Source organism: Cyprinus carpio, chromosome B1 (assembly GCF_018340385.1).
Source record: "Cyprinus carpio isolate SPL01 chromosome B1, ASM1834038v1, whole genome shotgun sequence".
Taxonomy (NCBI): domain Eukaryota; kingdom Metazoa; phylum Chordata; class Actinopteri; order Cypriniformes; family Cyprinidae; genus Cyprinus; species Cyprinus carpio.
In genome coordinates, this window is record NC_056597.1 from 4012501 (window position 1) to 4026962 (window position 14462).

The 14462-nt window shown below is 36.3% G+C and overlaps 1 protein-coding gene across 2 annotated transcripts in view; it reads left to right on the forward strand.

Moving 5' to 3' along the window:
* Nucleotides 1-3147: 3147 nt before the first annotated feature.
* Nucleotides 3148-14462, forward strand: part of tet2 (tet methylcytosine dioxygenase 2) — a 31475-nt gene continuing 20160 nt past the window's right edge. The window contains exon 1 of one of the 2 annotated variants that reach the window (XM_042716289.1): nucleotides 3148-3660. The gene's annotated coding sequence lies outside the window, so the exon portion shown is untranslated. The remainder of the gene's footprint in view (nucleotides 3661-14462) is intronic. The other variant, XM_042716288.1, reaches the window with a different exon arrangement.

Below are 14462 nucleotides of genomic sequence, written 5' to 3' on the forward strand. Positions count from 1 at the left end.
TGATGTGTAATACATTATAATTTTGCATAAATTGGCACAGCAGAATTTATTGATAGCAAGAAATTTCATACTGAATTAAACTGATTTTCACAATTAAAATTTACAAGTCATTCCACACATACACACACAAAACTACACTAAAATAAAGTTACTCTAATGGCCAGTTACAGCCAGTCACAGTAAAATAAATAGAATTGTAAAAGTAACAAACAAACAAATAAAAATAAATAACCCTGGAATAAGATAACTTATTTTATTTTGAAATACTTGCACATAAGATTATGTGACATCACAAATGAATAACTTTTGAATCTTTATGCTTAGGAACACAGTACTAAGTACACAGTACACAGTGCAGATTTAAAGATTTACAAAACATTGGATAACACAATGAGGTTCCATTTGCAAACATCAGTTAGCATGAACTAACAATGAAAAAAATACCTTTAGACAATTATTTATCTTAGTCATGTTAATTGTTATTATTATTATTATTATTTTTTTTTTTTTACTAATATATTATTGAAATCAAAAGTTATAGTATTACCAGACCTGACCTGTTCATGTTAATTTGTGAATCAAATGATCATTTGGTTTGGAAAGCAGAAGTGGCATTGAAGCTCACGGGAACAGACAGGGCCAGCAGTGGCCACAATATGGTCTCATCCCCTCAAGGCCCTCCATGGCCTCTGTCTGTGCTAGGAGAATAATAAGCCTTTGTGAATAGAGCCTCGTAAAATCCTGCATCCCTACAGAGTGAGAGAGAACCAGGCACCTGTATTCAGAATGCGTGAAAAGAGCTTCGGCCCTTTTCACTTGAAGCAACTGATTAGTCTGGGGTAAGTGAAAATGGTTATTTACAACAGAGTAAGATACAGATGGAAATGCAGTTGCAAGAACTAGAGGAACACAAAGCAGATTGTGAAGATTTTCAGTACTTATTCAGATTTTCTTGCATCTTTGAGTTGGTTCTGTCTGCGTAATGTGTTTTGCTACTGCTGTAACTTGCTGTCCTTCTGAACTCCCCACTTTGGGTCCCGTCCTCCTGCTGGGTTTGTAGTAATTAGGAAATGAAGGTCTTACACTAACGAGTCTTGTAAGATAAGTGCAGAAGTGACTTCTTGTCAGAGGAGGTACCTATTTTCAAATGTGTATTTGCACAGAAGTTGATTTATTGCGAACAATAATTTAAGTTAGTGGCCACGATCATAAAATGTATAATGAATGCTGTTATTTAAGCCTATGTGAAATGTCAGCTGTCATGTGGCAGGAATCTCTTAAGTTTTTAATTGGAGTTGAAGCATCACAATTGTTGCCTCAATTGTTGCCCTCTTTAATGCCTGTAATCAAGCAGACGTGTGAGGTCACTCATGTTAAAAGTGTGTCCATCCCATCATTGTCCCGGGCAGTTTGGGGTCAACCCCCTTTTCACACACAAGGTGAGAGGTTTCCCCCCAAGAGGTGAGGAGTGATGTGAAAGGATGATTTGTCGTTTCTGACACTTTTTCACAAGCCATAACATTCTTTCACTGGGTACCAAGAGGTATGCTTAGTTTAGTTTGCTCAACATGGTATCTATGTTATTTTCAACTGCAGAGCATTCACACTATAGGCTCTGATTCCAGCAAACTGGAAAATGCTATAAGTTAGAAGTCACTATGTGATGTTTGTCTTTATAGGTGTGTGTTAATTAAAACACAGAAATGCTCTGGAAATGCAAATTAACAAAACTGAACAGTGAACTGAAATATAAATTTTATGAAAGAGGCATACATGATTTTGTCCTTTGGAGGGACAATGTAGTTAACATCAGTTATTAACATGTATTAACAGGATCATACAGATATGTGACAACCCTAAAATGAGACAAACTGCGCCAAAACTATATTTTGTTGTGTTTATGCCAACTTGTGTAATTTCTTGCTAAAGGTACCAACACACGGTCTTGACAGTTTGTACAAATATTTTTATTTTTTACATTTTTTTTGCAGTGACTAATAGTGACCTCTCACATCATTGTGAGGGTTAAGTTTAGGGGTGAACCCTCATGATGACATTTTACATGCAAATTGTATGTTTTTGTATGAGTAAGATCTTACAAATTCATAAGAAATCAATTTGTACATACAATACGTGCACGTACATGTGTTATTAAATAGTTATTACAGTGTATTTACCAGTAATAATGTTATAATTAAAAACATGAAAATTGTTGCAAACATTATGATTGCATTGCGACACATTTTCTTAAAACTTGACCAAATAACTTGGATTATTCTTTGATAATTGTAACAAGTGTAATACCAAATTCCTACCATTGCTGACCTGATCTATGTGGAATGGCCAGTTCTGGTGATTACTGCTCATGCAAGCCTTCCTGCCTTCCCCCACTGCCCTTCCTCCACGCAGTGTAACAACAAATCTCCTTTTCTGCTCCCTGCCTGAAACTATTGAGTCAACAAACGTCACTTCAGCTAGGCTGTGGCCCACAGGAAAGAGGTGGGGTCTCCCTTTCAAAACTGGAGTGGAGCCAAAGGCAGATTTTTTCAGACAAGAACCACCTGTTAAAATCCAGACAAGACAAAAAAGGGATGTTTAAAAGCTCTAAACGGAGGGTGGAGGAGGAGATGGGTTAGTGCTAGCTTTCACATGTACATGATTGCAAACAAGGGCCATAGTGTTAAATGAGAAGCTTTGAACTTTCTGTCATCTGTACAGAAAATCTTTAAATCATTCAGATATTAGGTCAAATATCAAATTTCTTTTTCACCAAAGTGTCTCACAGTAGTATAAATTTGGTATCTTGTTTGTCAGACAAGAATTTGTTCAAGCTCCAGAGTTTTTTTAGGTCAAAGTGTGCGGCCCCCAAACCACTATGTGCCAAAATAAGACCAAGCAAGTGTAAACAAGGGTAACGCTTCATAGAAGCTGAGGCAGTGCTCCACCATCTAATCTGTAAGGAACTAAAGGACAGAGAGCTTTTAGAGTTAGTAAGACCAAACAGCATCAGTAAGAAATGTTGGTTTATTGTCTTGTAATAGTTGTCTCTCTTTTCCTGTTTGCATTTAGTATACTTTATCATTGAAACTGACTGTGAGTGAAGGGGTTTTCCCTCCCTCTGTGTCTGCTAAAGTGGGCGGACGGTTAAGCCATGAACTGTGCAATCCAGTCCAGTGCTTCGGGGCAGCCAGTAAAGTGTGCACTATTGTGTACAGATGAAAAAAAAAAGAAAAAAAAAGAAACAGAGCAAAAAAGGAGGGGGAAGAAAAGAAACTCAGTCCCTTTGTGTGGAGAGGACCCAGCAGGAAAGTGATTTTGCAATTACTCCAGCTTGCCGGTGAAGCAAGCTTGGTTCCTCTTATCTGCACACACTTGCACACTGGACTGTCTCACTCTGCACACTGCTTATACAAGCACATACAAGAGTGAGTGTGTGTTTACGGGCTGCGTCTGGGCGCGCTTCGAGAGCCAACAGCAATGCAAGCCTTCTACCCCTGATGATGAAAGCAGACGTCAGACTAGCCCATGAATATTGATATGGAGGTAGTCTGTTTCATAGACGGAACAGAAGGAAGCAAGATGGCTGCCCTTTAGGATTTGTTTAAGAGGAGACCCAGACGGTTTGTTGGAATTCTACAAAGTGGAAGGACTTAAAACAAGGTGAGAGAGTTTTCATGTTCTTGCCCTTTTCCTTTGGCCTCCAGGGTCTCTTTAATGGCTTCAAGCTCTTTTTTAGCAATGTACTGTCCTTTTTAAAACCATGAGCTGACATAAGAATGAAAGGATATTAGATAAAGCTTCACCAACATGGCTGACGTTTTCTGTCTCTCTTTCTCCCTCCCCTCTCTCTGTCCCTTTTTTGTTGGCTTGTGCAGACAGAATGTATTTCAAGCATTTAAATCTCATTTGTCTTCAGTCATTTTTATCTAAGATGTTGTGCAGTGGCCAGCTTTAGGTATGTGTCTGCTTTGAAAAATTGGGATCTTTTTGAGGCTGTTGGCCAATTCTTCTTCAGGCACTATTTCCCAATACATCTCCTGTGCTGAGAGAAAGACTAAACAGTCACACTGCTAACAAAATTATCTTATCTATTCAGTGTCCACTGACCTAGCTAGACATCTGTAATTCCAAGAAAGAGGCATTTTAGGGACTGAAAAAAAATCATATTTAGTAAAAAAATAAATAAAAAATTATATATACATACACACACACACATATATATAATTTTTTTTTTTTTTAAGAAAATGTGACAAGAAATATAATTTTCTTTAAATATGACAAAGTTCTTTTTGGTACTTTTCTCCTTTCTCTGATATGTGCTTTGATTGAATGTAGGTGTTTGGCTAGGAATAGTCAAGCTCCTTGCTTTTATTGCATTCATCACTGAATGACAAGCAGACACAAAGACTGGCACAGTCCTGAGGATTAAAAAAAAAAAACAAGAGCGTAGTGGTGGAAGCCCACAAGGTCAGAAGCTTTAAAAGAACTGAAACCCAAACCCATAGCACCATTAGCTGAGGGCCACCAGAGAGTGGAATTTTTGCCTTTTCTGACATTAATAGGATTTCCATTGTTTATTTGTAGACAACATCTCAATTGTGTTTATGTCTACATTTTATGTTCACAGTGAGTATTTTCATTAGAAGCAAAAATGATTCAATTAAAGAACATCAGTTCTCTATACAAGTTCTTTGTATAACATTCAGATAAACAGAGAACAATTTAGTGTCCATGCTAAATTTGATTTATATTCCATTAAGATATTACTCACAGCTCACAGTCAATGGTGTGTTGTAGTGGCCTGGAACATGTTTGCATATGTCTGAATAGCTATAGGCTATTGAAATTAAGACTGAGCAAAGAAAATGTCAAATGTTTGAATAACTTTGACCATTGTATTGAGAAAGCCATATTCAGCTGTCTGAATGTTTCAGATGTATTTTTGAATTCAATGTTGCTTTTGACATGTAACAATCAAACATATTAACTTGAGTAAACTGTTACAAAAGGCTACAGCAGCAACTCTTTTATCTCTACTAATGAATTGCAAATGTTACCATTGCTTAACTGATTTAACAGCCCTATTAGGATTTGCATCATAATTGGCTGCTGGAATAATACAGATAAAAGTCCTGACCTCTTATTTTGTGTATTTAGCTTGTGTATTCCAACTTTCTGTTTACATGTGAAGTGTGGAAGTTAGCCTATGCCTGCAAGGGGATCCTTTATGGAGTGTTGTCAGTAAATGTGATAAAGAGGTGGTGCAAATGCTAATGTAACCACACTGAATGAATCTGGATGCTGTATAAGCTTCCACTCCAACTTTATGTTTAGAACAGATAATTCTTTGATGGTAGTAGTGGTGATAGAGCAATGCATCTGTCATTAAACATATTCTACTTCAATATAATTGTAAGGCTTGCATGTCTATGGTAACTGGTGAGAATATACAACATTTGCTGGAGCTTATCTGGACTGGAAGTACAGGCAGACCCTTTTCTCTGATAAGAGTGTTTGGTGCAAAACAATAATATACTTCTGTTCAATGACATGGTAGATTTCTTTGAATGATAAGAAGGCTTTTTGTGTGCTTTAGACTCAAATTATTATTTAGAAAAAAATATATAAAAATGCTGAAATGTTTTATTTGGTTGAATGTATGAGTGAAAAGCAGAGATCTGGTTTCAGACATCATCATATTTTTGCTAGGGGTCAGTGTTTAAAAATCAAAATTTAGGACCGTTTCTCTAAAAAGACAAACTTTTGCCTCTATTTGCAATGAAAATATGTGATTTTTATATAATTATTTACAATGTTTACAATTTCTTGTCTTAGTTAACAGCTTGTACTGCAATTGATTCAGTAATATTTTAAGCCTTTTTTTGTGTAAATTCTCACAATAGCTCTGTGTAAAAGGATCTATATGACACCATATACACACGTTTTTCCCATCCTTCAATACAGTTATTGGATGTTTGCATTTTTGAAGAGAATTTTGGGCTGTTAGAATATGTATTGTTATCAAGGTTTAATTCTCAGGCGTGAATTGAAGATCACACTCCACGTGCGTAAGCGCACATGGTCGCTCTGTTTACAAACATTACCTCACAACCCAGTCACAGGGTTAGATGGAGAAGTGTACTTACACAAGCCAAGAAGGTCACTGGAAAGCACGGTCATTGACTACGCCAATTTAGACCCTTTCCAGAACATTTGTATTCAAAAGACTTTAGCTAAATTAAACTCAAGGCACGTGGCTTGCATAGTTTCTGCCACCTTCAGTTCTCTGAAAACTACAAATGTCTTGTGCTTAGAAGACTTCACTAAAAAAGATTTGTCATTACTTATAAAATAAAGTGCTGATTGGTACTGTACTTCTGAGAGAAAAGCAAATGTTAATTTCCTCTGAGGTGAACGAAGTGATGATGCACTCATAAATGTGGTTTTCAGTAGGGTTTTCTCTCCAGTTCCAGCTGTGTGGATTCAGAGAAAATCAGGTTGGTTACAGCTTAGATGTAGAATGGTGGTTCATAACAGAAATGCTTGATGGGTTTCCCCTCAGAATCAAAGATTTAGAAAAAATATTTATGTCAGACTAATATAAGAATCATGTGCCACATTGCTCCAGTGATGTCAGTTTGGGGTTATAGGGGGATTTTGCCTTTATATGAATTGCTCAGAAGTAGGTCTACCAAGAAGAGGTATGTTGCATGTTTGTGAAACCTTTTGTGTGTGTGGATGTGGGGGTGCACACATTCAATACCAGCAGACACACTAATCACAACCAGGCTGTTCACAAGCCCAACAGCCTCAGTGCTACAAGGCCACAGAGTAAAGAAGTCTAAAAGGATCTTTCTCATAAAATACTTCACAATTATTAGCTGAAATAAGCTGAAAACTGAAAAGGAGGGAAGGGGTGTAAGATTCACATGTATATTCACTGGTTGGCAAGCCAAAAGTCACTTTGTTGACAGCAGATTTACCAGAGACAGCTGGACCTCAATGTCATTCAGACTGTAAACTACCCCATAGCCTTGGATGACATTTCAAGAGGTTAAAGATGAGCAGGGGTCAATCTGAAATGTGGGTCAGACAGAGGATGTCTCAAAGTGCTCCAATACTTTTCATGTGGTTTTTGTGTCAGAGACCATGTCTGTGCATTGCATTTCCCCCCAGCAGAAAGTAATGCTATATCAGCAGTCTACGAAGTTTGGTGAAAAATAAATTGTAAGATATTACAAGCAAACATGAAATGTAAAATACATACTCCATCAGGAGATTAAAGTGTTGGGTAAAACTTTTTTCCTGGAAAATTGCATAATGATAATTGTATGTATGTTTGTATGTATGTATTTTTAGAGCTGTATATAATACTGTTGTGGATTTACAAAGAATAATGCCTTGCAACTCCCAGGCCTTAAACAATCCAAAGGTGACAATGGAAAGAAAAAAATACTTACATTTCTAAGATAAGGTAAGATGAGGAACTCTTTGACTCTTTGTCTCCTCTCTTCTGAATTTTGTACACTGCGGTGTATCAATGGGACAGATTTCCCCCACGTCTAATAGGACACTTTGATCCGACTCTGCATGCTAGAATCCATCAATATAATAATATAATAGAATTAATGGAATTGGATGTCCACCAACATGCAGTTCCTTATTAACAGCCACTGTGGTGAATAGACAACTGTGATTCTCAGTGATTATTTGCTAAGAGTCTGCTAAGACTTGCTGACCTTGCAGCTTTTAAGGCTGGTAAATACTTTAACTGGCTAAACTTTCTTTCCTAGTATTTCAAAATATTTTCAAGTTAGTTGTCTTCTATCTATGCTCCATTAATCCTAAGTGTGACTGTTGAACTAAATGTCCTAGGTAGTTTTTTTTCTATCCAGTGAAGGTAGCAATAGAGAAAGCTATGTTCCCAAAGCAAATAGGAAATCTATGTTCTCTACTACTTAAAGCTTTACAGTTCTTAAATGCACCAAGCAGCAAAGACAGATATAGGGTTGGTAGGGAAACTGTTTTAGTGGTTGAATCAATTCTATCAACCTGGTAGATGTGAAATTAATACAGTATGTGTAACTTTTATAAAGACAACCAAAGGTATAATCACTCCATGGCAGAATATTTGATAAATTTCATGCTAAGCATGTATGATTATGAAGCAGAATGGTCAGACTTAGTTTATCTTGTGACATAGTTATCATCTGTATGAATATCTCCATCAATCAGAGCTCACTGTAACTTTAAAGATTAGGCAGAAATTTTATGAGAAAGTCTGTATAGCATCTAGGTGAACCACAAGTAATTCCAGGTTTCTGATTTCCTTCAAATAATAAATACATATTATTATTATTATTATTATTATTATTATTATTATTATTATTATTATTATTATTATTATTATTATCTAACTAAATGTAATTGTTCAAAAATTGACAGCTGTGGTTGTCGGATATTTACTGTAAAAATATGGTAACAACATTTTGTGTTGTTGTTTTTTTTTTTTAATTACTTAATCTGTTGTATCTTTATAACACATTGACAACCATCTTAAAATCACAGGAGAAAGCCACATGAAGAATTAAAGTTTATTGCAAGTAGCTTTTCACAATCTTCAAAGGTCCACAGTGTCATACACACAAACAAAAAGAAACAACTATTTTTTAAAAAATAAAATAAAAAATAAATAAAATGTGGGGTGTTATACTGAGAATTTTAAGAATGTCAGTTTATTGTAAATTGTAAGACGACCTGTTCTTTTTTCAGTTTAAAACCGAACCTGTAGTATTTTACTGGAAACGTACATAAAAAGTCCCATTAGATCTATTTCACTTTATAGAATTTAATGCTCATTTTCTGCACATGCGTATATGCTTCCACATATTCGTTAGAATCTTTTATTTTTTTCTTCATCACTGAGTCAAAGTTTTGTGTCAATGCTGTGAACAGACACAGCTTCTTTTTGATGAAGATAGTTAAGGGTATCGTGGAATTCTTTAGGCATGATATCTTATATAAACTGAAAAAGATGAAGTAGTTACCAAAGTGAATCTCCGTTAGTAATCATTTCATTCTTGACGCCATGAAAAGAACAGGTGAAACAATGAGCTTCATCTGTGATGATGGTTGCTGCAACCTTGTTGCTCAGGCTGTTGCTCAGCCTTTCTTTACAGTCTCCGGCTGATGAAGTCTGATGTCTTAACTCCTGCATTCAGCACAACTGCTCAAATGCTCTTGGCATTCCTTAATGTTGATAGGAGATTTTCGATTTTACATTTTACTTGATATATTTCTGGTATTGCACTGAGGTTTAAAAAAGATTAAATCCAACTGCATCTAGCTCAAATTCTCCTATCCACAGGTTACACTTATGCTAAGGTTTAGTTTTGTGAGTGTAGGCTGAATGGATGCTATATTTTAAAAATTACTCCTCAGCAAAATGTTCCAACTATTTTTATAAACTTTATTTATTTATTTATTTTTTTACTGTAGACTTTTTCTAAATGAAATTCATTGTGGCTCAGGCAATGATCATCAATAAATCTGCTTCACCAAAATGTTTAGGGAAAACTGTGTCAGGACTTACAGTGGGGACATTTTATTATCAAAATCTTTAATCAATGCAGACACGTATGGCAATCTCAACTATCTTATCTTTAACACTAAGAAGCTTTTTTTATTCTTGAGCTTGACTTTGTTTAGCCTTGTTTTGTAACTCTGAGACTATTTTCTTCACAGCAAATGAAAGCACCTGTCCAGATATGATAGTTACAGTTAAAGTGAAGTGATGGCTGTTGCTTCTCAGCTCATGTCATGGTAGTAAATAAAACTCTGTCACATACAGATAAAAGAGAGCTGATCCCACCAGAATCAATGTGGTCAGCACATGTTCACTCTTTTGCATTTTCTCTATCTCTGTCCCTCTCTATCTGTGTCAGTCATTCATGCTCAGTTAATGTTTAGAGCAGATGGCCATGCAGCACCAATATAATGATCACCATGGCTACCACCCTCTCTGAAAGAAATTTGCTTTGCCCTGAGCACAGTTCATCAAATTATTCAGTTATTTTGACTGGTGCAGACAAAAAGAAATGGAGGTGGTAGTAGTAGATGGAGACAGAAAGAAGTTGAGAGGAATGAATATTGGAAGTATATCTTGGAAGTTGATTTTGGGGAAGGGAGGTTGTTGTATGACATTGTGCGTAATTACACTGTAGTAATCTATGGCTGTATATACTGTGTGTACTGACAGTGTTTAACCCTGAATAAAGGGTCAGCAAGTTTCAGTCTGCTATGTTATAATGTTAGTTATACCAACCTATGCTGAGTTAATTATCATCCACCTCTTCTTAATCGCCACCACAGGTAAGGAAAGAGGCAGTAAATGATAACCAAACTAAGTAATACATAGATAGACAGACAGACAGACAGATAGACAGATAGACAGATAGAGACAGACAGATAGATAGATAGATAGATAGATAGATAGATAGATAGATAGATAGATAGATAGATAGATAGACTTCATTTTTAATAGTGAAGTAACACACCATAGAAACTGAACACATTGTAAGAAATGTTTCCGGCATTATAACATTTCTCTTAATTCTGTCATGTCAACTTGATTGTTACAACCTTTCAGCAAGATGTTCTTTCTAATTAGGCTTAATTTTTTTAATAGCTAACACAACATAATCATTGGTTGTATAAATTCAGGTCATGCAAAAGGCTGTTTAGAGGGAACCTAAGCACAAAGACTTGATTGCAAACAGCAGAGCCACATCTGCCTTCTATTAGTAACAAAGGACAATGGCAGGTCCAACACAGACCTGACCTCTTCAGAGGGGACCTAGCTGTGGGTGAAATTACAAACAGAAGTGTATATCTGCTCAGCTTTTGAAGTATCTACCTCTATTCAAATCCTCTCCCCAAAAGAGGATTTGAAATGTCATTGGGGATCAACCAAAGCATGCAGACAAGAAAAATGAAGCAACTTTAAAAAGCATAAAACAACTTCTACTATTTTGTCTTCTTTTCTATTCTGTTGTTTTAAGAAGACTAAAATCAGAATGTGATACATTAAGTTAAAATATCACAAAACAAACTCGCAGTGCTCTTCTAAACAGACTCTTAGGCATGTCTCATACTTTACCCCGTACACATGCTGACTCTCTATAAATACCTGTTCATTTTAAAGTGGTTCTTTCCTCTTTGTTTTCATTCTTGTGCTTATGTCTTCTTGCTTCTTACTGAAAATGATAAAATGTCATGGATGTTGTTGGCACCATTAAAGCTCAGGCTGTGGAGTTCAGAGCCCAAGCTAGAAAAGTTTGTTAGAAATGTTTCCTGAGTCATAGTGCTGATGTGTTGAATGGAGTGAGAGTGCAGTTTTTTCCCTAACCACACACACACGCCCCAATTGGCAGCAAACAGTTGAAAAGGACAGTTGAAAAGGAAAGACACACTGGTCCCTGATTAAGTGGCTTGTGGTTTCTTTTGTTACTCTTTATAGCTACTTGGGAAAATACTTTTTCAAGTCAAGTTGGAAAGGTCAAGGCAAAATTGTCAACAAAAATTGACTGTGAAAGCTGACATTCTTGTTGAGCTGTGTTCCTTGTCTGTATGTCAGGGGGAAAATAAGGTATGGTTAACGCTCAGAGGAGAAGGCGCGTTGTGTATTTAGCTTGTGTATTCCAACTTTCTGTTTACATGTGAAGTGTGGAAGTTAGCCTATGCCTGCAAGGGGATCCTTTATGGAGTGTTGTCAGTAAATGTGATAAAGAGGTGGTGCAAATGCTAATGTAACCACACTGAGTGAATCTGGATGCTGTATAAGCTTCCACTCCAACTTTATGTTTATAACAGATAATTCTTTGATGGTAGTAGTGGTGATAGAGCAATGCATCTGTCATTTAAACATATTCTACTTCAATATAATTGTAAGGCTTGCATGTCTATGGTAACTGGTGAGAATATACAACATTTGCTGGAGCTTATCTGGACTGGAAGTACAGGCAGACCCTTTTTCTCTGATAAGAGTGTTTGGTGCAAAACAATAATATACTTCTGTTCAACGACATGGTAGATTTCTTTGAATGATAAGAAGGCTTTTTGTGTGCTTTAGACTCAAATTATTATTTAGAAAAAAATATATAAAAAATGCTGAAATGTTTTATTTGGTTGAATGTATGAGTGAAAAGCAGAGATCTGGTTTCAGACATCATCATATTTTTGCTAGGGGTCAGTGTTTAAAAATCAAAATTTAGGACCGTTTCTCTAAAAAGACAAACTTTTGCCTCTATTTGCAATGAAAATATGGGATGATTTATATAATTATTTACAATGTTTACAATTTCTTGTCTTAGTTAACAGCTTGTACTGCAATTGATTCAGTAATATTTTAAGCCTTTTTTTGTGTAAATTCTCACAATAGCTCTGTGTAAAAGGATCTATATGACACCATATACACACGTTTTTCCCATCCTTCAATACAGTTATTGGATGTTTGCATTTTTGAAGAGAATTTTGGGCTGTTAGAATATGTATTGTTATCAAGGTTTAATTCTCAGGCGTGAATTGAAGATCACACTCCACGTGCGTAAGCGCACATGGTCACTCTGTTTACAAACATTACCTCACAACCCAGTCACAGGGTTAGATGGAGAAGTGTACTTACACAAGCCAAGAAGGTCACTGGAAAGCACGGTCATTGACTACGCCAATTTAGACCCTTTCCAGAACATTTGTATTCAAAAGACTTTAGCTAAATTAAACTCAAGGCACGTGGCTTGCATAGTTTCTGCCACCTTCAGTTCTCTGAAAACTACAAATGTCTTGTGCTTAGAAGACTTCACTAAAAAGATTTGTCATTACTTATAAAATAAAGTACTGATTGGTACTGTACTTCTGAGAAAAGCAAATGTTAATTTCCTCTGAGGTGAACGAAGTGATGATGCACTCATAAATGTGGTTTTCAGTAGGGTTTCTCTCCAGTTCCAGCTGTGTGGATTCAGAGAAAATCAGGTTGGTTACAGCTTAGATGTAGAATGGTGGTTCATAACAGAAATGCTTGATGGGTTTCCCCTCAGAATCAAAGATTTAGAAAAAATATTTATGTCAGACTAATATAAGAATCATGTGCCACATTGCTCCAGTGATGTCAGTTTGGGGTTATAGGGGGATTTTGCCTTTATATGAATTGCTCAGAAGTAGGTCTACCAAGAAGAGGTATGTTGCATGTTTGTGAAACCTTTTGTGTGTGTGGATGTGGGGGTGCACACATTCAATACCAGCAGACACACTAATCACAACCAGGCTGTTCACAAGCCCAACAGCCTCAGTGCTACAAGGCCACAGAGTAAAGAAGTCTAAAAGGATCTTTCTCATAAAATACTTCACAATTATTAGCTGAAATAAGCTGAAAACTGAAAAGGAGGGAAGGGGTGTAAGATTCACATGTATATTCACTGGTTGGCAAGCCAAAAGTCACTTTGTTGACAGCAGATTTACCAGAGACAGCTGGACCTCAATGTCATTCAAGACTGTAAACTACCCATAAGCCTTGGATGACATTTCAAGAGGTTAAAGATGAGCAGGGGTCAATCTGAAATGTGGGTCAGACAGAGGATGTCTCAAAGTGCTCCAATACTTTTCATGTGGTTTTTGTGTCAGAGACCATGTCTGTGCATTGCATTTCCCCCCAGCAGAAAGTAATGCTATATCAGCAGTCTACGAAGTTTGGTGAAAAATAAATTGTAAGATATTACAAGCCAACATGAAATGTAAAATACATACTCCATCAGGAGATTAAAGTGTTGGGTAAAACTTTTTCCTGGAAAATTGCATAATGATAATTGTATGTATGTTTGTATGTATGTATTTTTAGAGCTGTATATAATACTGTTGTGGATTTACAAAGAATAATGCCTTGCAACTCCCAGGCCTTAAACAATCCAAAGGTGACAATGGAAAGAAAAAAATACTTACATTTCTAAGATAAGGTAAGATGAGGAACTCTTTGACTCTTTGTCTCCTCTCTTCTGAATTTTGTACACTGCGGTGTATCAATGGGACAGATTTCCCCACGTCTAATAGGACACTTTGATCCGACTCTGCATGCTAGAATCCATCAATATAATAATATAATAGAATTAATGGAATTGGATGTCCACCAACATGCAGTTCCTTATTAACAGCCACTGTGGTGAATAGACAACTGTGATTCTCAGTGATTATTTGCTAAGAGTCTGCTAAGACTTGCTGACCTTGCAGCTTTTAAGGCTGGTAAATACTTTAACTTGCTAAACTTTCTTTCCTAGTATTTCAAAATATTTTCAAGTTAGTTGTCTTCTATCTATGCTCCATTAATCCTAAGTGTGACTGTTGAACTAAATGTCCTAGGTAGTTTTTTTTCTATCCAGTGAAGGTAGCAATAGAGAAAGCTATGTTCCCAAAGC